General features: G+C 46.2%; 1 protein-coding gene across 3 annotated transcripts in view; it reads left to right on the forward strand.

The window, feature by feature from the left end:
- FKBP5 (FKBP prolyl isomerase 5) overlaps nt 1–27,784 on the forward strand; it is a 162,384-nt gene that overhangs the window by 6,945 nt on the left and 127,655 nt on the right. For all 3 annotated transcript variants that reach the window (XM_078000277.1, XM_078000278.1, XM_078000281.1), the window contains 2 exons: nt 4,143–4,363; nt 15,563–15,673. The gene's annotated coding sequence lies outside the window, so the exon portion shown is untranslated. Of the gene's footprint in view, nt 1–4,142; nt 4,364–15,562; nt 15,674–27,784 lie in introns of those variants that run through there.

Genomic DNA, 27,784 nt, shown 5'->3' on the forward strand with positions numbered 1-27,784 from the left:
AGCCTCAACCTCTGGGGCTCAAGCAATCCTCCCACCTCAGCCTCCTGAGTAAATGTCCCAAGTAGCTGGGATCACAGGTGTGTACCATCACACGTGGCCAAAGCCCGCACTTCAAAATAGTCTTTGAGTTTGCTCAGATTATGTACCTAAAATGCAAATCCTCCATTTCTCAAGCCTCCAGTCTTACTCCCTCCTCCCTTCAAATGAAGGAGAACTCTGCCTCCTTGGAGCTCCTACATGCCTTGAGGTGTGATCTGACAGCTAGAAAATTGTTTTTAGCCCATTTGACAGGCAGCAATCTGGATGCTAGCAAGGCCCCAGAGGACAGTCTCAGCAGTGGAGTTGGACAGACAGGCCTGCTGGCTGTGGGCTCCGTGTGTCTCTTGGCTGCTTGGCATGCCTGCTGCCCCTCACCCTTCACCCAGGAATAAACTGCCTGGTTGTATTGATTTGGCTCTGGGATCCAGAAACCATGGCTGAGCCTGGTTTCCGGGGCTCTGAAGTCAGGTCTATCTGTGGCACCCAGTGACAGTGACACAGCCTCTCTTAGGACCTGTTCACAGCAGACCTTTGGGAGAAAGCACCACCATTATGTCAATCCCTGGCATTTGTATCAGGCTGTGTACATTTAATGTACCTGCCTTAACTCAGTATGATCTTAATATGCCTCTAAAGTAAGAATCAGACCCACTTTCCTGCTGGGAAAACTGAGGCAAGAGCAGCTAAGTTGCATGCCTAAGGGCAAGAAACTAGGTTTGTAGTTGCTGTCTGGGGTGCTTTGTTTCCTATCACAGGGCCTCTCCTGAGCTAAGAGAGGAAAAGTTTTCCAAGATGTCCTGATGATGTGTGGGCTTTCACTCAGCCCTATCACCCAAGGAAGGGACCACAGCACCACGCTGCCCATGCCAACCTTATCTGCCTACCCCCAGGGGATGAAGCAGGAACACCAGACATAATGTATTTAGTTGGCCTGTTCTGGTCTCTGGCAATCTGTCCTCTATGGCTTTCATGGGCACATTTTGTCTTTCTGAACTTCTTCTTTCTCTGAGTTCATTTTTCTTTGTTTATCTTTCCTTCTGAATTTCTCTCTCCTTGTTCACTGAGAGTCCTGTTTGCCTCCATCTATCTGTGTTTACTTTTTATTTTTGCTTTTTATATTTCCAGTCTTCTGGGAATTTTCCCAAGATCCCTTCTGCCTTCTTCCCTCCGACACCATCTTGTTTCCCAGAAAGCATCTTCCATTTGTTCCTACCCCCATGCCCTATGCCTCACCTTATCCCAAGCTTCTTCCAGTGTCAGATTGCTCAGCCTTGTTAATCCAGTGGGTACTTATGGAGCACCTACTGTGTGTCCCAGGAATTGAGTTAATGCCCTAGGAACCAAAGTCTAACACCTGTGCCTGAGCATTTCTTTATTTATTTTTATTTTTATTTATTTTTTGAGACAGAGTCTCTCTCTGTTGCCCAGGCTGGAGTGCAGTGGTGTGATCTCAGCTCACTGCAACCTCCGCCTCCTGGATTCAAGCAATTCTCCTGCCTCAGCCTCCCAAGTAGCTGGGATTACAGGCGCCCGCCATCACGCCCAGCTAATTTTTTGTATTTTTAGTAGAGACAGCATTTCACCGTGTTGGCCAGGATGGTCTCGATCTCCTGATCTCATGATTCACCCACCTTGGCCTCCCAAAGTGCTAGGATTACAAGTGTGAGCCACCACGCCTGGCCATGCCTGAGCATTTATTAAGCACCTACTGTGTGTGTGCCAAGTATTGTGCTACAAACTGGGGATACAAAACCTGGTCGCTGCCCTCCTATGGGCTACTTGGGAAGTCTGAGTCCCTAGTTTACTTAAAAACAGATCATTATAATGTCTTGGGAAGTTGGGGACTGGGTGTGACCAGAGCAGAAGGTTCAGGGAGAGAGGAACTGGCCAGGCAGAGCAAGGGTGCAGGGCGTTCCAGGTAGAAGGAATAGTGTGTATAAAAGCATACAGGCGTGAAGCAGCCCGGTGTTCTCTGGTGGGCACTGGGAGTTGTTTGGTCTGGCGGGACATGGAGTGCAGGTTGGAGAGCCCGGGGAGATGAGGCCAGAGGCAGGCAAGCCCAGATGGTGCAGAACCTTGTGTTCCAACAAGAGTTGACCTTTATCCTGGAGCAGCCGAAAGCCCAGGCAGCCTCATGGTTCCCTGCAGCCCGGGAGCTTCAGAGCTGAGTCTGGGTCAGAGCCAGGCCCAAAGCACTCTCCTCTGATCCCCCATTAGCCCACATTCACAGCCCTCATCAAGGCCTGTGAGAGTTAGTCACTTAAATATAATGCTATTTCCAAAGCTCATTCATTCATTCATAAATGTTTAGCAAGCTCTGATGTTTGCCAGGTGCTGCTCTGAGCACCATGAATGGGTCATTAAACCCCACAGAGGTTCCAGCTTTCAAGAAACATATATCCTTGGCAGTTGGGAAGGGGACAGACCATAAAAAACCAAACAGAACAAAGAAAGAAAATTTCAGATCACGATATGTGCAAATAAGAAAATGAAACAGGGATGCAATGGAGTGTGATGGGCGTCTGCTGAGTAGTCAGGGAAGGCTGCTCTGAGGAAGGTTATGTTTGAGCTGAGACCTGGTTGACAAGAACAAACCAGTCATGTGAACATCTGCAGGCTGAGGGTTTCAGGCACAGGAAACAGCACAGCACATGCAAAGTCCTCAAGGCATGAAAGAGCTTTGTGTTTTCCAGGTTTAGAAAAAAGGCTGGGTTCAAATCCACCACTCTTCAGTAATCCTCTGCAAGGATTATTATACCCATTTTGTAGAGATGGAAACTGAGGCTTGGTCAGGAAGGTTAGTTTGTTGATCAGAATCACAACTGGGAGTACACATTTTGGCTGTAAAGCCACTATTGTCGGCTGGGCATGGTGGCTCACGTCTGTAATCCCAGCACTTTGGGAGGCCGAGGCAGGCAAATCACCTGAGGTCAGGAGTTCGAGACCAGCCTGACCAACATGGAGAAACCCCGTCTCTACTAAAAATACAAAATTAGCCGGGTGTGGTAGCACATGGCTGTGGTCCCAGCTACTCGGGAGGCTGAGGCAGGAGAATCATTTGAACCTAGGAGGCGGAGATTGTGGTGAGCCGAGAGCATGCCATTGCACTCCAGCCTGGGCAACAAGAGCGAAACTCCATCAAAAAAAAAAGCCACTATTTTTGGGGTATTTTGGGGTGTGTGCACGTATGTGTGTGTTTTTTTTTTAAATAAAAGCATCAAGTTCAGCAACCATGTGTCCGAAATTATCTAGAATGGTCAAATTTCTAAAATTCTTTTTTTTTTTTTTTTAGAGACAGAGTCTCACTCTGTTTCCCATGTTTCCCAGGCTGGAGTGCAGTGGCACGATCTCAGCTCGCTACAACCTCCACCTCTCAGGTTCAAGCAATTTTCCTGCCTCAGCCTCCCAAGCAGCTGAGATTACAGGCACCTGCCACCACGCCTGCCTAATTTTTGTATTTTTAATAGAGACGGGGTTTCACCATGTTGGCCAGCCTGGTCTCAAACTCCTGACCTCAGATGATCCACCCACCTCAACCTCCTAAAGTGCTGGGATGAAAGGCGTGAGCCACCGTACCCGGCCCTAAAATTCTTACTGTCTCCTGGACAGTCATCTTGGACATGCTCTGTGTTCCATAACATGACTTCAAGCCTTGTCTTTGTCATGTACTACCAGTGGGATCCTAGACTAGCATTTCAGCACTTTAAGCCTCAGTTTCCTAATTTGTAAATAGGGAGGCATTGTAATCATTCCAATATCACAGGCTTGCTGGGAGGATTAAATGAGATCATCCACATCAGGGTTAGCACAGTGCCTGGAATGGCATACCTGTGAAATTAATGGCGATTCTTCTTTATTGTTACCTTGGGAAGTGGAGGCCAACTGCAGGATGATGGTAGCTCCAAGCAGCTGGGGACCCAAAACATGCACAGAGAAAGAGAGACCAACAATGTGAGGCCTCTGATGCATGAGACAGGCAGGGGAGTGGTGGGAGGAGAGAGCAAGAGTGAGCAGCCAGGAGGGCCTCTTTCCTTCCCTTTACCCAGCCTCTCACTCCTCTGCTAGGATCCTACATTGACACATCTTGTACTTCCTGTTTCCAGGGAAATTCCTCACTGCCAGACTGCACCCACCCTTGAGGACCTCACAATCTCTTTGGGCAGAGCAGAAGCCAGACAGAGACAGGGACTACGAAGCGACAATCCCCAGCCCTGTGTGTTCAAGGAGCCCCCGAGGGGCAGGCAGCCACGCTGCAGAAGGCTAGCCTCACCGACCCCCAGGGAGCCCGGCGTGGGCTGCAGGGACAGAACGCTTCTCAGAGGAGGTAGGGACCCCATGGAGTACGTGACACCGGGCCCTCCAGCTGCATGCTCCAGTTAGCAGGATAGAGACCCCTCCCCACCCATTCCCAGCCTTCCCTGGCTTCCTGCTCTGCTGCTGGGAGGCCCTGTCACCACACATGCGCGTGCACGCGCTAACACACACACCCCTCCCGGGCACCCCCGGAAGACCAGCTGCAGCTGGGGGTGGGGGTGCACAGAGCACAGCCAGGGTTCTCAGATCCCTAGTCTGCTCTCCCACCCCGCCCTAGCCCCCAACTGCCGAGCTGCTTCTAGGTTTAAAGCAAAACATGACTCTGTCCTTCCTGCTGCTCAGTGGCAGCAACACTGCCTCGGGTTATTTTTAGCAGGGATGCAGGGAAGGCACAGTTCTCCTTGACTTTAACTAGGGACAACCCCCAACCCCCAGCCAAGACTCACTGGAGGAGGCCGGGTACGGAAACCCCCCTCCCAGAAAGGGGAAATGGTGTGTTTTCTGTTCCTTCAATTCACTAGAATGGGAGTTGCAGTCAAGCTTGGGGTTGAACTGATGGGAAATTCTAGGTTCCAAAGCCTATGTGTGGGCTCTGCCCCATTCCTGGTCTCTGTGTTTCCATGAATCCGGGAAGCGAGAGGCACACGGTGTCTGGAGTGCCCCGTCTGTGGGTGTTGATGGGATCCCTGGGAAACTGGTTATAGCCAGGCTCTGTGGACTACACAGGGGCACCAGGCATTGTGGGTGGTGTTTCACAGGCGCTGGCTAAATAATTCATTAAACTGAGCATGTCCATTCCTTGTATTTTTCCCTATGTGTATCTTTTAGATGCTAGCAGTGCTTTATGAGGTATAATGTACATACATTCCACATACAGTAAAATGCACAAATCTTAAGTGTACAGCTTGATGAATTTTGACAGATATATCTGCCCATGTAACCATCACCTAGATCAAGATTTCAGACATTTTCACCACCTCCAAATTCCTTTGTGCCCTCTTCCAGTCAGTCTCCACCGCAGAGGCAACTGATTCTGATTTCTATCTATCACCATAGATCATGTGTGTGTTTTACAAAGTTAAAAGAAATACAGCTGCTGTCATAGAAGAGGGAAATGAGCAATAAAGTTCTTAACATGAAAGGGAGGCCTCAAAAAAGGGGGTTACTGGAACTGGAAAAAAATGAAGGTATCATTGGCCTGGGAAAAAGGAGGTTTCAGACTCAGCCAAACCCCTCAGGGTTGGGACCAGAGGGCTTGGGACACTTCTTGGAGCAGAGAGGCTGTGAGTTGGGAGGGGGCAAGGGGAGGGCCAGCCGTGGCTCAGGCCCAGCTGCCTCCTGTTCTGCTAGAGGTCCCTGCCCCTCCTCCCGGCCCTCCCCACTGCACAGTTTCAGCAAGGCCAAGGCTGCAAGGAAAGGTTCTCTCAGGGGCATCCCCCCAGAGGGAGAGTTTAGGGCCCCTGTGTAGTTAGGTTATTTGTTTTTCTTGCCTTCCTCTTCAAGGTCTGGGACTCCTACATCCTTTGTCCTGCCTGGGAAAGGGAGAGGCTGAGGCTGTCAAAGTACAGTGCTAGGGAAGAGTCACGATGCTTTTCATTCTGTCCTTCCTTTCTTCATTCAGAAACAGTTATTTGAGCACCTATGTCGTGCCGTAGATTCTGCCAGGTGCTGGGGATAGGAGGATAACTAAGCCACATTTTAGCTTGCTATGGAGTCCCAGTTGGCATTCCCAGGTGAGGCCAGGCCTTATACCTCCTTCATATTGGAGATGAGGGGCCCAGAGAGGGGAAGTGACTTATTCAGAATCACACAACTAGCTGCAGGCAGAGGAAGGCAAAGAACAGGGATCCCTGATTCAGCCCTAGATGGGGACAAGAAAGCAAAGGAAACCAAACCAACAGCCGACTCCCCGGTGTTCCCTCCTGCAAGCTTTTTAGGATAACAAAAAGCACTGACCTGGAGTAAGAGGACCTCATTTCTACTGCTAGGTCTTAGAAACACTTCCTCTCTGTGGGGGTCTCAGCTTTCTTCCATGAACACGCGGGAGGCAGCTCGCAGAGGACCTCTGACTCTCGCAAGCACACCCTGCATTTTCCTGCCTCTGTGCCTTTGCTCGGGTTGTTTCTGCCGCCTGGAATGCCCCCTTTCCCCTCCCACTTCCTTCCTCTGACATTCTCCTAATCATTTATGGCCTAATTTAAATGCCACCCCCAGAGGCCCCCCAGTCCTTGGGCATCTGGGGAGTGGTGTCACCCAGGTCTCCACTACCAGAACAGACAGAGCCTCCTCCATTTTGCAACCCTCCCATCCTAGGGCACAGCCTTCCAGGGAGATGGGGTCAGTCACTTTTGGAGGAATTTAAGGGATTTATTCCTCCCTTCCTACACTTTCACATGCCCCTTTTCAACATTCAGAGACTGATGTCGTCCTTCTGCTGGGCCTCCAAGACATTGTGCTTTCTGCTGGCCATGCCAGCCCAGGCTGGAGCATCAAACTTGGGCACTTCTGGCAAAGGTGGCTGCCCTGGGAGGTGACCCCAGGAAGGACAGCGGGGCCTCAGCCAGAAGCACAGCTGCCCCACCTCAGTTGTCCATCCTCATTCACAAACACCCGAGCAGAAATCCTCCTTCCACCACAAACACATGACTCCTGTTCCCACAACCATATCCAGACCCACTCCTACCTGCCTGCCCACAACAGCAAGTTTGTGAAAATGTCCCCCACTGCTCCCACAGCTCCCCTGCCCCTCCCGTGGGTGGGCATTGTCACGGGTGCACATTCATTGCACATACACACAGGGCACACACAGACATGCACATGGGCGCATAATGGGCAACACAGATGTGGACACATGCATGCATACACACAGATGCATACATGGGCACATAGCCCTACAAACACATGTGCACATGGAGCACACACTCACACATACATGAACACACGGGCACACAGGCACATGTATGCACACATGGGCGCACAGGCACACACACTCACACGCTGTCTCATGATAGGGGGCTCCTCTCCACCCTCAGCTCTCAGGCGAGCCTAGCTCACACGCCTCGAGCTGAGGACGCTGTAGGGGAAATGTGGGCTCAGTTGCTGGTTCCCAGCCGCCTCTGGCTTTATATCCAACTGGAGTCTTTTCTATTAATTTTTCCTCCTGATGGCTCTATGGGAATGAGAGAGTGCACAAGAGCTGTGGGTTTACTCTGAGACAGCACCTTGTTTGGGTGCCTGGCAGGAATGGGGATGGGGGGGCGGGGTAAGGATTCCATCACTTCTAGGAACAAAGGTCTCCAAGGAGCTGAGGTTTGGTGAGACCAGTAAACACAAGGCTGGTCTTTCCTCTCACTGCCACACTCCTCCCTCCAGCCCATCCATTCTTCCCACTGCTGCAGATGCCCCAGGCCCATGCTCTCCCCTATGGGGAGGTGGGAAGGCTTGGAAGAGGGCTCAGTCCCAAGGTTGATGTGGCAGCTTTGGGACTGGCAGCAGGGTTCCAAGCTGTCTAGACCCCTTCAACAGAAGGGTGGCTTCTCTCAGACTCCTCCAGGGCAGCACAGCAGAAATCCAGAGACCAGCCAGTTAGGGGAAAATGTTTGCGACCCAGTTACCAGATCTCGAGAGTTGGGCAGGGAGGAAGCTTGGATTCAAGTAAACCCGATTCAGCTGCAGTCACTGAGTACAGAGCATGTACCTGGGATGGGTTGGGGCAGGTAGGAAGGGTGAGGGGTGGCACAGAAATCACAAGACACAGTAACTGTCTTCTAAGGGTGCGTGTGTCTTGGTGTGAGAGACTGGGGAACATCACATAGGCAGAAGAACTCCCGAGAGCGGAACTCAAACACAATGTGCTGCACACAGGCCATCGCCTCTGCCCACCCCTCCCAGAGCATACAGACACTGCCACTTGCCTGATCTTCCTGTTATCTTCCCTATTTTGTTTTTCTTTTAGAGTCAGGGTTTCTGTTGCCCAGACTGGAGTGCAGTGGCACAATCATAGCTCACTGCAACCTTGGACTCTTGGGCTCAAGTGGTTCTCCCACCTTGGACTCTCGAGTACCTAGGACTATAGGTGTGTGTGTGCCACCGCACCCAGCTAATTTTTTTTTTTTTTTTTTTGAAACTGAGTCTCACTCTGTTGCCAGACTGGAGTGCAGTGGCGCGGTCTTTGCTCACTGCAACCTCCACCTCCTGGGTTCAGGTGATTCTCCTGCCTCAGCCTCCCAAGTAGCTGGGATTACAGGCATGCGCCACCATGCCCAGCTAATTTTTGTATTTTTAGTAGAGATGGGGTTTCTCCATGTTGGTCAGGCCGGTCTTGAACTCCCGACCTCAGATGATCCACCCGCCTTGGCCTCCCAAAGTACTGAGATTACAGGCTTGAGCCACTGCGCCCTGCCCTCACCCAGCTTAATTTTTTTTTTTTTTTTTTTTTTTTTTGAGGCGGAGTCTCGCTCTGTCGCCCAGGCTGGAGTGCAGTGGCGCGATCTTGGCTCACTGCAAGCTCCGCCTCCCGGGTTCCCGCCATTCTCCTGCCTCAGCCTCCCGAGTAGCTGGGACTACAGGTGCCGCCACCACGCCCGGCTAATTTTTTTGTATTTTTAGTGGAGACGGGGTTTCATTGTGTTAGCCAGGATGGTCTCGATCTCCTGACCTCGTGATCCGCCTGCCTCGTGATCTGCCTCCCAAAGTGCTGGGATTACAGGTTTGAGCCACCACGCCCGGCCAGCCCAGCTTATTTTTTAAAATGTTTTTAGAGACGAGGTCTCCCTACCTTGTGCCCAGGCTGGGCTCGAACTCCTGGCCTCCAGCAATCTTCCTACCTCGGCCTCTTGAGTTGCTGGGATTACAGATTCGAGCCATTGCCCCCAGCTGTCTCCCCTATCTTGGTAACTAATGTCACATGGCAGCCCAGGACAGAAACTTCTGGGCCACCCTAGATTCTGCCCTCCCCTACCCCATCCAATCAGTCCTCACATCCCATGGGTTATTCTTGTCCCATCCTTTCCATCCAACCCCTCTTTCAGGCCTCACCACCACTGCCTTGGCATTTCTCACCACTTCCCTCCCAGGGCTTCTAATAGCACAGGGGCTAGAAGGATCTCACCTTCAGGTTTATACCATCCTCTCTCTCCGTTCTCCACACGGATGCCAGAATGATCTCAAACTCCTGAACTCAGGTGATCTGCCCACCTTGGCCTCCCAAAGTGTTGTGATTACAGGCATGAGCCACCACGCCCAGCAGAACACAGAGTATTTTTGAAGAAAATACATTTTGAGAGTAAAATGCTATACATCTTTTTTTTTTTTTTTGAGACAGAGTTTCGCTCTTGTCACCCAGGCTGGAGTGCAATGTCTCCATCTCAGGTCACTGCAACCTCTGCCTCCCGGGTTCAAGCAATTCTCCTGCCTCCCGGGTTCAAGCAGGCACCTGCCACCACACCCTGCTAATTTTTGTATTTTTAGTAGAGGCGGGGTTTCACCATGTTGGCCAGGCTAGTCTCAATCCCCTGACCTCAGGTGATCTGCTCACCTCAATCTCCCAAAGTGCTGGGATTAGAAGCATGAGGCACCGTGTCTGGCCTTATTTTTTGTTTTTTTGTTTTGTTTTTTTTTTTCTGAGTCTCACTCCGTTGCCCAGGTGGGAGCGTGGTGGCATGATCACAGTTCACTGCAGCCTGGACCTTTTGGGCTCAAGCAATCCTCCCGCCTCAGCCTCCCAAATCATTGGAATTACAGGTGTGAGCCACCTTGCCCAGCCCATCTTGCTTTTTAAATAGAATTTATGTGAATCTCCAAGCCTAAGATTTTTCTTTTCTTTTCTTTGAGACTGAGTCTTGCTCTGTCACCCAGGCGGGAGTGCAGGGGCGCGACCTCTGCTCCTGTGTTCAAGTGATTCTGCCTTAGCCTCCTGAGTAGCTGGGATTCAGGATTACCCTGAAACCCTGTCTCTACTAAAAATACAAAAATTAGCAGGGTGTGGTGGCAGGCGCCTGTAATCCCAGCTGCTCAGGAGGTTGAGGTAGGAGAATTGCTTGAAACCGGGAGGCAGGCACCATCATGCCCAGCTAATTTTTGCATTTTTATTAGAGATGGGGTTTCACCATGTTGGCCAGGCTGGTCTTGAACTCCTGACCTGAAGTGATCCACCCACCTCAGCCTCCCAAAATGCTGGGATTACAGGTGTGAGCCACCACGCTCGGCCGCCTAAGATTTTTCAAGTCAGTGAAGAGAGATGTCCTCATAACCCCCTAAGGACCTGCTTAACCATGGATGGGTGTCAGCCCCTTACTTAGCAAGCCTTGTGGTTTTATGCCCCCAGGAGACAGACCCACTGAGAAGTGACCCCAGGCCTCAGTTGAAAGAGCCTCACGTCTCAGTGGATGGACTGGGGACAGATTGTTCCAATCAGGGATGTCTGTGAGGGATTTCTGGAAGAGGTGAGATTTGGGCTGAGTCTTGACAGATTTTGACAGTCAGAAGGAAGGGAGAAGGGCAGGAAGTCAAGAAAATATTTGGACCCCGAGGCTTAGTAGTTGGACAGGCAGGGCAGGGACGCAGGGGAGAGAGGATGTGAGGGTGTGAGTCCAGAGAGGCAGGTCACAGCCCTCCTGGGTGGCTGCACAGTTTTGGACAAGTGGTTGCTTTTTACATTCTCTGCTACCGTTTATGCAAATTGAGCACTTAAGTCTGGGAAAAAGCTCACATGAGAATCCCCAGGGCAGGAGCGTTTGCTGATCCCTGGGTCCCCACCCTCCAGCTAAGCTGCTTCAGCCTGGTACACTGACTTCTGAGAGGTGTTGTGGCTTAGAGTATATGTCACAGCTCCGCTGCTTGCTAGAAGGGCAGGTCTTTTTAAAACCTCTGTGCCTCCATTTCCTTAACTGTCAAAGGGTGGTAGTGTCTATCTCATAAGGTTGTTGTTGGAGACTAAATTAGTTAAGGCACCTTAGACCATCTAGACCACCAGCTTCATTAAGGGCTTAGTAGACATTAGCTAATATTGTCACTGGATCCAACTGTCTTCATAATGAGGCAAAATTCCATTGGACTGTCCCTCTTCTAGGCCACAGGATTTGGCCTTGGCTGCTGCCTCATTCTAGTCCTAGGGTTCCCTCAACAAGTGTGGCTCCCGTTGACCTGAGCCACATCCTTCTCACTCACCACATGCCCCAAGGAGTCACTCCCCTCTTTTTGCCCCTGCCCACTTATGCCCACTCTACTGATACTGGCTTCTTGTTATAAGATTTTTTCTTTCTTTCTTCTTCTTCTTTTTTTTGGGGGGCAGGAACCAGATCTTGCATTGTCACCTGGGCTGGAGTGCAGTAGGGTGATCATGGCTCACTGCAGCCTTAACCTCCTGGGCTCAAGTGATCCTCCCACCTCAGCCTCCCGAGTAGCTGGGACTACAGGCACCCACCACCACACCCGGCTTTGGGATAAAATTAGTTTTGCTTTGTGCCCACGGGACCTGGACAGGACAGCAAAACTGTGATGAGAGTTTACTAAATAGTTTTGGGGAGTGACCAGGCCACACGGCCAGCTTCAGTTCTAGGGTCGGCCCAGTTCCTGCCGTCAGAAGTGAGTCTCAGAAGGCGAGGCACTGGTGCCTCAGCATTTCCCTGAGGGGAGCCATCTTGCCGCCCTGCACGTTGCCAGGCTTGGGAGATACCTGTTGGTGGTTTGCATGCCAGGGTGAAAGCAGCATCTGGCTATGCAATGGCAACCCTCAGATCTCTGGGAACTAGGCTGGGATGGTAGACACATCTGGCTCCTTGTTGTGAAGGGGCAGGTAGTGAGGGGATTGGCTTACAAAACGGAGCCTGGGCCCTTTCCTAGTGCCAGGCCCTACGAGCTGTTCCTGAGCAAATCATGAGGGCCTCCATGCTTCTCTTTGAACTTCCAGGTGTATCTCCCTGCAAGATAACTACCACCTTACCATACTTACCCTCCTTACCCACTTCTGGGGCTTTCTCCTGACACCTCCCATTCTACAAAAGCCTCCTCTAAGATTCCGCTGTAAAATGGAAACAAACATCTCTGTGGCGAGGGCTGAGAGGATGGAGTTGGCCTTAATAGTTAGAAATTCCAGGTGACGGGCTTAATTCACTTTGGTGCAGGGGATAAAGGGAAAATAGAGAGCGGGTAACAAACAATTATTTGCAAGCTATTTTCTAGAAAATACAGAGAGGCCCCGTGTGGTGGCTCATGCCTATAATCCCAGCACTTTGGGAGGCTGAAGTGGGAGGATTGCTTGAGCCCAGAAGTTTGAGGCCAGCCTGGGCAACATAGGGACATGCTGTTTCTACAATTTTTTTTTTTTTAATTAGCCCAGTGTGATTGTATGCACCTGTAGTCCCAGCAACTTGGGAGGCTTAAGTAGGAGGATCATGAGCCAGGAGTTCAAGGTTACAGTGAACTGTGATTGCACCACTGCACTCTAGCCTGGGCGATAGAGCGAGACTGTCTCAAAAAACAAAAAAACAGACAGAAGTAGAAACATAATGTACCAGACTAGTAAGTACACACACACACCGTGTGTTTTAAATCAACTTTACAGGGGCATAATTTACATACAATAAAATGCACCTGTTTAAGTATACAGTTTGATGAGTTTTGACAAATGTTTACCTATGTAATGTCTATCACAATGTAGATTAGTTCCTGCACTCTAAAAGTTTCCCCATTTCTTTTTCTTATCTTTCTTTCTTTTCCTTTCCTCCCCTCCTCTCCCCTTCCCTCCACTCCCCTCCCTTCTTCTCCTTTCCTCTCCTTTTCTTTCCTTTCCTCTCCTTTCGTTTTTTTGAAGTGGAGTCTTGCTCTCTTGCCCAGGCTGGAGCACAGTGGCACAGCCTCTGCTCACTGTAGCCTCCACCTCCCGGGTTCAAGCAATTCTTCTGCCTCGGAACCTGAGTAGCTGGGATTACAGGCACCTGCCACCACGCCCTGCTAATTTTTGTATTTTTAGTAGAGACAGGGTTTCACCATGTTGGCCAGGCTGGTCTTGAACTCCTGACCTTAGGTGATGCACCCACCTTGGCCTCCCAAACTGTTGGGACTACAGGCATGACCCACAGCTCCCGGCCTTCTTTTTTTTCTTTTGAGACAGGGACTTACTCTGGCCGGCCCAGGCTGGAGTGCAGTGGTGATATCACAGCTCAGGGAAGCCTCCACTTCCCAGACTCAAGTGATCATCTCACTTCAGCCTCCCAAGTAGCTCGGACTACAGGTGCGAGCCACCATACCTGGCTTTTTTTTTTTTTTTTCTTTTTGTAGAAACAGAGTTTCGCCATGTTGCCCAAGCTGGTCTTGACTTCCTGGACTCAAGTCATCTGCCTACCTCAGCCTCCCAAAGTGATGGGATTATGGGCATGAGACACTGCACCGGCTGTCTTTGTTTCTTTTTGCAATCAATCCCTACCTGGTCCAAGCAAGGGCCCATCCCTACCTGGTCCAGTCTGCTTTTTATCAGTATGGATTAGATTTATATTTCCTAGAATTTTACATAAATGGAGTCATATAGTATGTACTCTTTTGTATCTGGCTTCTTTTGCTCAACATAATGTTTTTGAGATTTGTTCATGTTTTTGCACATATTAAGTAGTTTGCTCCCTTTTATGGCTGTATTGTATTCCACTAGATGGTTATACTACAGTTTATTTATTCATTCTTCTGTTGATGGACATTATGGTTGTTTGTTGTTTCGGGCTATTATGAAAAAGTTGCTGTGAACACTCTTGTACAACTCCTTTTGTGGACACATGTTTTTATTTGTCTTGGGAGCAGAATTGCTGAGTCGTATGGCAAATGTGTGTATGCTTAACTTCAAAATAAACTGCTAAACTGTGTTCCAAAGTGACTGTATGTTCTCACCAGCAAAGTATGACAGTTCCAACTGTTCCACATTTTGGCCAGCTCTTGGTATCATTGGCTTTTTATTTTTCACACTTTTTTTTTCTTCTTTTTTTGAGACAAGATCTCACTCTATCACCCAGGTTGGAGTGTAGTTGTGCAATCATGACTCACTATAGCCTCAACCTCTCTGGGCTCAGGTGATCCTCCCCCTCAGCCTCCTGAGTAGCTGGAACTATGGGCACACACCACCATGCCCAGTTAATTGTTTTATGTTTCGTAGAGACCAGGTTTCCTAAGTTGCCCAGGCTGGTCTTGAATTCAAGCTATCCTCCTACTTCAGCCTCTCAAAGAGCTGAGATTACAGGCATGAACCACTGCACCCAGCCCTATGTTTTGCACTTCTGGTTAGGTGCGGAGTATCTCTCGCTGAAGCACACAGATGCTGCCCTGCTACCTTTTCTGAAGCTACTCTTCCTGCCCCTTGGTCTTCCGCAACTGCTCTGAGCATCCTTCTGCTTCTGCATGTGCTAGGATCATTTCCTGGAATTCTCATCATTTGGGCCTTAGCCCAGATGTTACCTCCTCAGAGGTCTTCCCTCACTACCCTCTCTAATGGAATTCTCAACACTTTTTATCACATTACCCTGTTTGTCCCGTGAGAACATAAGCTCCATGAACAAACATATCTTGTCTGTTTTGTTTACCTAAAAGCTGTGCCTTAAAGATCACAGATGCTCAATATATATTGCTGAATGGACTTGCAAGTTTAAAATGTATGTTCAACATACTGACCTTTGGGGTCCTGGGAATGAAAGCGTTTGCATAACATCACATCAGAAATATTTAAAGCCTAAGTTATTTTTATTGTCTGGGACTGTTCTCTTTTGCATGTAAATATCTTAAAATCCTACAAATATATGAAACAAGAAAGAAAAGAAAAAACAACCATAGTTTCATCAAACTATGTTGATTTCTAAAAAATCAAATTGTTATGGTTTAGAAATACAAATCATTTTTTAATTAGTTTAAAACTGATTTTTTAAAGTTCACTTTTGAATAAGTTATATTTGCACATGGTGAAAAATTCAAACAGTATATACTTCTGGAAAATGCTGCCCATATGCAAACATAGTTATATCTTTCTGCACTTTTTTCCAAAAATAGTATCATACTGTATGCATTGCTTGCACCTTGCTTTTGCATTTAACAATTTATCTTAGAAATCATTCCACGTCATTATATGTGATATGGTTTGGACCCGGTGGGAGGTAATTGAATCATGGGGGCAGGTTTTTCCCATGCTGTTCTCATAATAGTGAATAAGTCTCATGAGATCCGATGGTTCTTTAAGGGGGAGTTTTCCTGCACAAGCTCTCTTCGCCTGCCGACATCCACGTAAGATGTGATTTGCTCCTCCTTGCCTTCCATCATGATTGTGAAGCCTCGCCAGCTATGCGGAACTGTAAGTCCAATTAAACCTCTTTCTTTAGTAACTTGCCCAGTCTCAGGTATGTCTTTATCAGCAGCGTGAAAACAGACAAATATAATATGTATCAGTTAAGATTAGATCTGGCTGCTGGTGAAAGAAAATTAAAAACATCAATGCCTTGCAAAATTAGACATTGATTTGTCTCTCTAATGAAGTCCAAAGGTAAGTGGCCAGGCAATACTAAGATTCCATAATTATCAGGGACCTAGGATCCTTCTATCGTTTTTATGCCATCTTCAACATGGGGCTTCTACCTCATGTTCCAACATGACTGTCTGAGCTCCTGCCATTACATCTGCATCTATCTAGAAAAAAAAAAAAAAAAAAAAAAAAAAAAAACTTTAACAAGAACACAGGGGCCCACCTACCAGCAAAGGAGGCTGGAAAATTTATTCTTTATTTCAAATAGCCATGTACCCAGCTCAAAAATCAGAGGGGAAGAGGAGGATGGATAGTGGGGCACAACTAACAATCTCTGTTATAAGTATACATAGATTTGCCTCATTTAAAAAAACGCTATATAGAATTCCATTGTACAAGGCCAGGTGCGATGGCTCATGCCTGTAATCCCAGCACTTTGGGAGGCCAAGGTAGGTGGATCATCTGAGGTCAGGAGTTTGAGACCAGCCTGGCCAACATGGTGAAACCCCACCTCTACTACATATACAAAAATTAGCCAGGCATGGTGGTGCACACCTGTCCCAGCTACTCAGGAGGCTGAGACAGGAGAATCTCTTGAAGCTGGGAGGCGGAGGCTGCAGTGAGCCAAGATCACACCACTGCACTCCAGCCTAGGCGACAGAGGGAGACTCTGTCTCAAGAGAAAGAATTCCATTGTACGAATGTACCATTATTTATTTAACCAGTTGGCAGGCCTTAAGTTATTTATACTCAGCACAAATGATGCTGCAAGGAACTAGATCTTTATACCTACCTACTTCCTTGGCATATATGGGAATATTTCTGCAGGAAAAATTCCTAGGAGTGGAATTATTAGGTCAAAGACTGTGTTAGTTATTGCCAAATTTCCCTCTGAAGAAGTTTCATCAACCTTTGCTCTTACCAATAGTATTTTCCCACACCTTGACCAACCTACTGTATTACAAAGCTGTAGCAATCTTCTGGGGAGAAAATGATGTATCCTTCTGACAGGTATAACATGGTCTTGGTTTACATTTCTCTTATCACAAGTTAGGTCAGAAGTCATGAGATCATGTCCTTTGCCAGAACATGGAGCTGGAGGCCATTATCCTTAGCAAACTAATGCAAGAACAGAAAACCAAATACCGCACGTTCTCACTTGTAAGTAGGAGCTAAATGATGAGAACACATGGACACAAAGAAGGGAACAACAGATACTGGGGCTTACTTGAGGGTGGAGGGTGGGAGGAGAGAGAAGGGAGAGGATCAGAAAAAATAACTATTGGGTACTAACTTAGTACCTGGGTAACAAAATAATCTGTACAACAAACTCCCTTAACATGAGTTCACCTGTATTACAAACCTGCACATGTATCTCTGAACCTAAAATAAAAATTAAAAAAACAAGTTAGGTCAAAAGTCTTTTCATACTTACCAGTGATCTAAATTATGAAAGTAGTTCAAGTATCTGGTAATACACTTAAAACAATCTAAAGAGAAATACAATAAAAACTAGACCTTTTTCCTACCCTAGATTCCCAGTCCCATCCCCTTAGGCATAACCACCATTAAGAGTTTCTTGCATATCTTTCCGTAAAGTTCCACCGGAACTTTAATTACATTTAACTATACATATAACTTTTTTTTTTTTTTTTTTTTTTTTTTTTTTTTTGAGACGGAGTCTCGCTCTGTCACCCAGGCTGGAGTGCAGTGGCCGGATCTCAGCTCACTGCAAGCTCCGCCTCCCGGGTTCACGCCATTCTCCTGCCTCAGCCTCCCGAGTAGCTGGGACTACAGGCGCCTGCCACCTCACCGGGCTAAGTTTTTGTATTTTTAGTAGAGACGGGGTTTCACTGTGTTACCCAGGATGGTCTCGATCTCCTGACCTTGTGATCCGCCCGTCTCGGCCTCCCAAAGTGCTGGGATTACAGGCTTGAGCCACCGCGCCCGGCCCATATAACATTTTTAAAAAGTAGAAGTGGGAGTATCCATTATATTCTGTTCTATGCTTTGCTTTTTCACCTAATATATTTTATAGATCTTTTTATGTAAGTACATAGATACATATCATATTCTTTTAAATTGTTGCATATGTTGAATGGCAAAGCCATAATTTAGTAAAACAATCTCCTACTACTGATGATCAAATTATCTTTAGTTTCTTGCTGTTACAAATACCGCAAAGAACATCGTTGTATATACAGTTTGGCCAACATGTAGGAGTACAGCTATAGAATGAATTCCTGGAAGTGGAATATTAGGTCATTGAGTATGTGGGTTTTAAAATTTGATAAACATTGCTAAATTATCTGCCAAAGAGGTTACACAATCTTCACTCTCACAAATGAAAATGGCTTTGCCCTATTTCCCACATCCTTACCTATATTGTATGTTATCAAACTTTTAAATCAAGTAGATACAAATGGCATATCATTATATTAAATTGCATAATTTTCATTATGAGTGAGGTTCAGTATCCTCTTATGTATTTCTTTTTTTCTTTTTCTTTTTTTTTTTGAGACAGAGTTTCGCTCTTGTTGCCCAGGCTAGAGTGCAATGGCATGACCTTGGCTCACTACAACCTCCGCCTCCCAGGTTCAAGTGATTCTCCTGCCTCAGCCTACTGAGTAGCTGGGATTACAGGTGCACGCCACCACACCTGGATAATTTTTGTATTTTTTGTAGAGACGGGGTTTTGCCACATTGGCAAGGCTGGTGTCTAACTCCTGGCCTCAAGTGATCCACGTGCCTGGGCCTCCCAAAGTGTTGGGATTACAGGCATGAGCCACTGCATCCAGCCAGTGTTTTCTCTTATATTATCTTTATAGTTTCATCTTTTACCTTCAGATCTTTGATTCATCTGGAGCATTTTTGTTGTAAGAAATGAGGTAAGGACCTAGTTCCCCTCACCCTCCTCACCCCCAGATAGCTAATCAGTTTTTCCACCATTGTTGTTGAATACTTAAATGTTTCCTCACTGCTCTGAAACGTCCATAGGTAGTTAGAACTATTTCTATGTTTTATATTATTTCATTTGTATGATTTCATTAAAATAAATTTGCAGGCTGGGCACGGTGGCTCACGCCTGTAATCGCAGCACTTTGGGAGGCCGAAGCAGGTGGATCATGAGGTCAGGAGTTTGAGACCAGCCTGCCCAACATGGTGAAACCCTGTCTCTACTAAAAATACAAAAATTAGCTGGGTGCATTGGTGTGTGCCTGTAATCCCAGCTACTCAGGAGGCTGAGGCAGGAGAATCGCTTGAACCTGGTAGGCGGAGGTTGCAGTGAGCCGAGATCACGCCATTGCACTCCAGCCTGGGTGACAGAGTGAGACACTGTCTAAATATATATATTTATGTGTGTGTGTATATATATATGTACACACACACATATATATATTTGCATTTCACATGGCAGAATCAAATTGTTTTAGTGACAGTTTTGTACTATGTTTTCATCTCTGGTGGGGCTATAATTCTTTTTCAGAATTTTCATAGCAATCTTTACATGCATATTTTTCCAAGTGAATTTTAGAATCAGTTTGTCAAGGCAAAAAAAATATATTGTCATTGGGATTGCAAACAGTAAGTATTTTTGTACCTCAGTCTACAAAAATATACAATTTATAAACAAAGGCCTATAAGTGATATATGGTATCTATAAATCCCACAAAACATGTTGACAAGCTATTAGGCCTTCTCCTGAGGCTCCCAGTGATCTTGGTGTCTCAAAGCAGCTTCTGCAACTGGGAAATTGCCTCAGGAGCTAAATCCAGCCACCCAGATATATTCCTAGTTTTCTGAGCAATAAAGATGGAAAACCATTCTTTCCTCTTGAGGTGTCACTGGTACAACCAAGTGAAGGCAGTAGGTGCTGCATTGGAGTTCAGCACCTTAGGAAGAACAAAAAGAAGCAGCTTCAGATCTGGCAGTGGTCATCCTGGAAATACAGCGGGCAACAGGCTTCTCTGGGCTCTCAATTACTTGTCTGTGACTCTGTAGGCCTGGAGCTCCTTTCTAGATACCTGACCCCACTTCTCTATAGAAGTAGAAACTGCAGCATGGAGGGGAGAGAAATTTCTCAAGTTTGCACAACTGTTTAGTGAAAGATCAGAGCCCAGAGACCAGGTGTATCGTTAGTGGATCTTAGTTACAAACAACAGAGTCCTATCTGACTAGAATGAGCAGAAAGGGGACTTATTTCAGGTTGTTAGGTAACTCACAGAATCATTGGGAGGGAGGAGAGAGACAGATTCCAGGCTAAGCTTCCAGGGGTAATGCCTAAAATCACATCGCAGAGAAAATGATTGCTACCACCATTGCTGAACACTGATGCTGAGAACTTAATGTTAGCACAGCCACTCCTGCCTCCAGCACCAATGCCAAATTCGACTTCAGGAACTTGACCTTACAACCCTGCGAAACCACTTCTGTTGCCATTGTGATCACCAAGCCTCCTTCTGTGCACTTCAGAATTGAAGCCTTTCTTGGGTGTGTGATTAGTAGAACTGAGTCACATGTCAATGTTCTAGCTGCAAGGGAGGCTGGGAATCTGAGTTCTGACTTCTAGTTTGAGAGGCAAAACCCATAATAGAGGAATTTCCCCAGTACAGAAAGGTCAATTCGAATTGGACCAATACTCCAAAGACAACTACATATGCTAGACAAATATCTTTAAATCTTTTATAAAATAGATAAATAATATTAGTACATATTTATGGGGTACATGTGATATTTTGTTACATGCATGAACGTGTAATGATCAAATCAGGGTATTTAGGGTATCAATCACCTTGAATATCATTTCTATGTGTTGGGATTTAACTTTTATTTTTTATTTTTTTTTGAGACAGAGTCTTGTTCTGTCGCCCAGGCTAGACAGTGGCTTGATCTTGGCTCACTACAACCTCTGCCTCCCAGGTTCAAGTGATTCTCGTGCCTCAGCCTCCCGAGTAGCTGGGATTACAGGTGCCCAGTACCACACCTGGCTAATCTTTTTTTTTTTTTTTTGAGATACAGTCTCGCTCTTGTTGCCCAGGCTGGAGTGCAGTGGCATGATCTCGGCTCATTGCAACCTCCGCCTCCCAGGCTCAAGCAATTCTCCTGCCTCAGCTTCCCAAGTAACTGGGATTACAGGTGCCTGCTATCACACCCAGTTAATTTTTGTATTTTTAATAGAGATGGGGTTTCATCATGTTGGCCAGGCTGGTCTTGAATCCTGACCTCAGGTGATCTGCCCACCTCGACCTTCCAAAGTGCTGAAATTACAGGCATGAGTCACGGCGCCCAGCCTGAATTTAACTTTGAAAAAAACTTTTTTTTTTATAAAATACAATTTGTTAATGTATTATTCCTTTAGTTTCATATCAAATAAATGTTTGTTTAATGCAAAGTCACAGAGATTTTCTTTTTTTTTTTTTTTTTTTTTTTTTTTTCTGAGACGGAGTCTCGCTGTGTCTCCCAGGCTGGAGTGCAGTGGCCTGATCTCGGCTCACTGCAAGCTCCGCCTCCCGGGTTCACGCCATTCTCCCGCCTCAGCCTCCCAAGTAGCTGAGACTACAGGCGCCCGCCACCACGCCCGGCTAGTTTTTTGTATTTTTAGTAGAGACGGGGTTTCACCATGTTAGCCAGGATAGTCTCGATCTCCTGACCTCGTGATCCACCCACCTCGGCCTCCCAAAGTGCTGGGATTACAGGCTTGAGCCACCGTGCCCGGCCGTCACAGAGATTTTCTATGTGTTCTAGAAATGTTAGTGCTTTTGGTTTTGCATTTAGGTCCAGGATCCATTTTTAGTTAATTTTTCTATACGGTGTAAGATGTAAATCAAAGTTTATATTTTGCATGCCATTATCCAGTTGTTCCAGCACCATTTGTCAAAAGACTGTCTTTTCTTTTCTTTTTTTTTTTTAATTTTATTGTAGGTTTGGGGTACATGTGAAGGTTTATTACATAGGTAAACTCATGTCACAGGGGTTTGTTGTAGAGATTATTTAATCACTCAGGAATTATGATTTAAATCTTAAATGCATCAAAAACCTAATGAGACAGTGAGAAATTATTGGACCAAGATAGAAGAAAATGTAAGAGTTAGGTTAGGGTTGCCAGATAAAAATACAACATTCCTGGCTGGATGCAGTGGCTCACGCCTGTAATCCCAGCACTTTAGGAGGCCAGGATGGGTGGATCACTTGAGGTCTGGAGTTCCAGACCAGCCAGGCCAACAAGGTGAAACCCCATCTCTACTAAAAATACAAAAATTAGCTGGGTGTGGTGGCACACGCTTGTAATCCCAGCTACTCGGGAGGCTGAGGCATGAGAATCGCTTGAGCCTGGGAGGCAGAGGTTGCAATGAGCCGAGATCATGCCATTGCACTCCAGCCTGGGTGACAGAGTGAGACTCCGACTAAAAAAAAAAAAAATACAGCGCTCCTGGCCAAGTGTGGTGGCTCACGCCTATAATGCCAACACTTTGGGAAGCTGAGGTGGGAGGTGTGCTTGAGCCCAAGAGTTCGATACCAGCCTGGGCAACATAGTGAGACCCTGTCTCTACCAAAAATAAACAAAATTAGTAGGGCATGGTGGTGCACATCTGTAGTCCCAGGTACTCAGGAGGCTGAGGTGGGAGGATTGCCTGAGCATGGGAGGTTGAAGCTGCAATGAGCTGAGATTGCACCACTGCATTCCAGCCTTGCAACAGAGTGAGACCCTGTTTCAAAAAACAAACAAACAAACAAACAAAAACCCAGCACTCCCAGTTAAATTCTTATCTGAATTTCAGTTAATGGATAACTTTTCAGTGTGTGTCCCAATTAAATTCAAATTTCAGATAAACACTGAATACTTTTTTCATGTGCAAATTATGTTGCTGCAATATTTGGGATACACTTAACATTAAAAAAAGTATTTGTTGCTATCTGAAATTAAAATTTAACTGGACATTCTATTTTTAAATTTTTATTTATTTATTTTTAAATTTATTTTTTAGATGGAGTTTTGGTCTGTTGCTCAGGCTGGAGTGCAGTGGCCGGATCTCAGCTCACTGCAAGCTCCGCCTCCAGGGTTTATGCCATTCTCCTGCCTCAGCCTCCCGAGTAGCTGGACTACAGGCGCCCGCCACCTCACCCGGCTAGTTTTTTGTATTTTTTAGTAGAGACGGAGTTTCACCGTGTTAGCCAGGATGGTCTCGATCTCCTGACCTCATGATCCGCCCGTCTCGGCCTCCCAAAGTGCTGGGATTACAGGCTTGAGCCACCGCACCCGGCCATTATTATTATTATTATTATTTTTTAAGACAGAGTCTCTGTCACCCAGACTGGAGTGCAGTGGTGCAATTTCAGCTCACTACAGTCTCTGCCTCCTCGGTTCAATAGATTCTCCTGCCTCAGCCTCCTGAGTAGCTGGGATTACAGGCATGCGCCAACACCCCTGGCTAATTTTTGTATTTTTTTTTGGTAGAGACAGGGTTTCACCATGTTGGCCAGGCTGGTCTTGAACTCCTGACCTCAGGTGATCCACCTGCATTGGCCTCCCAAAGTGATAAGATTACAGGCGTGAGCCACCATGCCCGGCCATTTCCTCCTTTTTAGTGAGTGTCAATTATGATTTTACCTTCCCTGCCTCACCACTGTGTGTGGGGAGTGGATAACCTGAAGTTCAAAGGTCTTCAGACCGAAAGCAGCATCAATTGAAATTGAAGACTCATTCGTACCTGGCCTTGATTTAGATGAGGAAAGTATGGACGTCAAGCTCAATACTAGCACATTAATGGGGTGAGACCTTGGGGGGAATTAAGGGGCAGTGAGTGTATTGTACATGTAAGAGCAAGTGAATCATTAGGAGACAGAAGATAGACTGGGATAGAGAGTAAACTTCGTGGTCCCCAGAGAACCATATATCTGAATATTCACACCATTGTTAGTTCCCTCCCATTGAAACTGGACTGGGCTGTAACCTGTTTTAACCAAGAGAATGTGGTAGAAGCGATGCTGTGTCAGTTACAGGCGTAAACCTTAAGAAGGCCTGACAAATTAGCCGGGCGCGGTTGTGGGCGCCTGTAGTCCCAGCTACTCGGGAGGCTGAGGCAGGAGAATGGCGTGAACCCGGGAGGCGGAGCTTGCAGTGAGCCGAGATCGCGCCACTGCACTCCAGCCTGGGCTGGGCGACAGAGCGAGACTCCGTCTCAAAAAAAAAAAAAAAAAAAAAAAAGAAGGCCTGACAATTTCCATGCCTTCCGTGTAAGACCAGTTTGAAAGTGGATCATTCAGCCCTGTTCAAGCTGCCTCAACCCTTGCCACATAGACTAGAGACCAGCTGTCCCTGCTGAATTCTGTTCAAATTGCAGAATGATGAGCAAATGATGTGGTTTGGATTTGTGTCCCCACCAAATCTCATGTTGAATTGTAATCACCAGTGTTTACAGGTGGGGCCTAGTGGGAGGTGATTAGATCACAGGGGTGGATTTCTTATGCGTGGTTTAGCACTATCCCCTTGGTGCTGTTCTTGTGATAGTGAGTGAGTTCTCGTGAGATCTGGTTGTTTAAAAATGTGTGGCACTGCCCCGCTCCCTCTCTTGCTCCTGCCATGTGAGAGGCCTCGATCCCCTTTTGCCTTCTGCCATGATTGGAAGCAGAAGCAGAAATCGTTATGTTTCCTGTATAGCCTGCAGAGTCACGAGCCAATTAAACTTCTTTTATTATTTATTTATTTACTTATTTATTATTTTTTGAGATGGAGTCTTGCTCTGTCTCCCAGGCTGGAATGCAGTGGCACAATCTTGGCTCACTGCAACCTCTGCCTCCCAGGTTCAAGCGATTCTCCTGCCTCAGCCACCCGAGTAGCTGGGATTACAGGCTTCTGCCACCAAGCCCAGCTAGTTTTTGCATTTTTAGTAGAGACAGGGTTTCACCATATTGGCCAGGCTGGTCTCGAACTCCTGACCTCAGGTTATCCGCCGCCTCAGCCTCCCAAAGTTGGGAATACAGGCGTGAGCCACCGTGCCCGGCCTTATTATTACTATATATATATATATTTTTTGGAGTTTCGCTCTTGTTGCCCAGGCTGGAGTGTAATGGCGTGACTTCCACTCACTGCAACCTCCGCCTCCCAGGTTCAAGCGATTCTCCTGTCTCAGCCTCCTGAGTAGCTAGGATTACAGGCATGCACCACCATGCCCGGCTAATTTTGTATTTTCAGTAGAGATGGGGTTTCACCATGTTGGTCAGATTGGTCTTGAACTCCTGATATTAGGTGATTCACCCACCTTGTCGTCCCAAAGTGCTGAGATTATAGGCATAAGCCAACGCACCCGGCCGCCTCTTTTCTTTATAAATTACTCAGTCTCAAGTATTTATTTATAGCAATGTGAGAACGGACAAATAACAGTGAGTAAATATGACAGCTGTTGTTTTAAGCCAGGAGTAGGCAAACTATGACCCATGGCTGGTTATTTGTTCTTTTATTTTTATTAACAACTTTTTTGAGATATAATTCACATACCATACAGTTCACCCACTTAAAGTATACAGCACAATGGTTTTTAGTATATTCACATATGTGTGCAACCATTACCATGGTCAACTTTATAATAATTTCTCAAAAAGAAATTCTGTATCCTTTACCTATCACCTTCCCATCCTCCCTTCTTTTACACCCCCAGCCCTAAGAAATCTATGTATTGTCTCTTTTCTTCCCTGTTCTGGACGTTCCATGTGAATGTAATCATATAATATGAGATCTTTTGTGACTGACTGCTTTCATTTATTATGTTTTCAAGGTTCATATATGTTGTAGCATCTATTAGTACTTCGTTCTTTTTTTTTTTTTTGAGACAGAGTTTCACTCTTGTTGCCCAGGCTGGAGTGCAATGGTGCAATCTCGGCTCACTGCAACCTCTGCCTCCCGGATTCAAACGATTCTCCTGCCTCAGCCTCCTGAGTAGCTGGGATTACAAGGCATGCGGCACCATGCCTGGCTAATTTTGTATTTTTAGTAGAGACAGGGTTTCTCCATGTTGGTCAGACTGGTTTCAAACTCCCAACCTCAGGTGATCCGTCTACCTTGGCCTCCCAAAGTGTTGGGATTACAGGCATGAGCCACTGAGCCTAGTCTTACTTCATTCTTTTTTTATGGCCAAATAGTGTTCCATTGTGCAGATATATCACATTTTGTTTATCCATTCATTAACTGTTAGACATTTGAGTTGGACCCACCTTCTGGCTATCATGAATAATGCTGATATATATACATTGGTATCCAAGTATCTGTTTGAGTTCCTGCTTTTAATTCCTTTGGATAAATACCTATGAGGGGAATTACTGGAATATATGGTAATTCCATATTGAACATTTTAGGATTGCCAAACTGTTTTCCACAGCCATACCATTTTACTTTCCCATCACTAATGCATGAAAATTCCAGTTTCTCCATATTCTCCCCAATGCTTGGCACCTTTGTCAAAAATCAGTTGACCATAGATGAGTGAGATTATTTCTGGACTTTCAATTGTGTTCCATTTCTCTATAAGTCTATCCTTGTGCCAGTACCACATTGCATTGATTATTGCTGCTTTGCAGTAAGTTTTGAAATCAGGAAATATGAACCCTCCTACTTTGTTTTTCTTCTTAAAAGTTGTTTTGGCTATTCTTGGTCCATATGAATTTTAAAATCACCTTGTCAATTGCTGTAAAATAGTCATCTCAGATTCTGATGGGGATCGCATTATATCAAAAGATCAATTTGGGAAAAATTGGCATTTTAAACAATGTTAAGTCTTACAATCCATAAACATAGGATGTTTTTCCAATTTTTTTTTTTTTTTTTTGAGACAGAGTCTGGCTCTGTTGCCCAGGCTGGAGTGCAGTGGCATCATCTCAATTTATTGCAGCCTCCAACATCTGGTCTCAAGCGATCTTCCCACCTCAGCCTCCCGAGTAGCTGGGACAACAGGTGCAGGCCACCATGCTGGGCTAATTTTTTGTAGAGCCAGGGTCTTGTCATGTTGTCCAGGCTGGTCTTGAACTCCTGGGCTCAAGCACTCCTCCCACCTGTCTCCCAAAGTGCTGGGATTACAGGCAGGAGCCACCATGCCTGGCCAGTTTTTCCAATTATTTAGATGGTCTTTAATTTCTTTTTTTAAAAAGCTCTGCATACATTCCACTAAAAATTGTCTTTTTTTTTTTTTTTTTTTTTTTGAGATGAGTCTCGCTCTGTCGCCCAGGCTGGAGTGCAGTGGCATAATCTCACTTCACTGCAAGCTCCACCTCCCGGGTTCATGCCATTCTCCTGCCTCAGCCTCCCAAGGAGCTGGGACTACAGGTGCCCGCCACCACGCCCGCTACATTTTTGTATTTTTAGTAGAGACAGGGTTTCACCGTGTTAGCCAAGATGGTCTCCATTTCCTGACCTCCTGATCCACCTGCCTCAGCCTCCTAAAGTGCTGGGATTACAGGTGTGAACCACCACACCTGGCCTAAAGACCGTCTTTAATTTCTTTCAACAATGTTTGTTGTTTTCTAAGTTTACACTTCTTTCATTCAATGTACTCCAATAAAATGTATTTTATTCTTTTTGATGCTATCATAAATGAAATTGTTTTCTTAATTTCATTTTTGGATTGCTCATTGCAAGTATGTAGAAATACAATTGATTTTTGTTAATTTTTCTTGTATCCTGCAACCTTGTTGAATTTGTTTGTTAATTCTAATAGTTTTTTAGTAGATTCCTTAAGATTTTCCATATACAAGATTGTGTGTCCGTGAAGAGATAGTTTTATGTCTTCCTTTCTACTTGGATTCCTTTAATTTGTATTTCTTGCCTAATTGCCCTGGATACAACCTCCAGTATAATGTTAAATAGAAGTGTTTGGAATGGTTGCATGTGGTGGCTCATGCCTGTAATCCCAGCACTTTGGGAGGTCAAGGCAGGTGGATCACTTGAGGTCAGGA

This window comes from Macaca mulatta, chromosome 4 (genome assembly GCF_049350105.2).
Source record: "Macaca mulatta isolate MMU2019108-1 chromosome 4, T2T-MMU8v2.0, whole genome shotgun sequence".
NCBI classification, from domain to species: Eukaryota; Metazoa; Chordata; class Mammalia; order Primates; family Cercopithecidae; genus Macaca; species Macaca mulatta.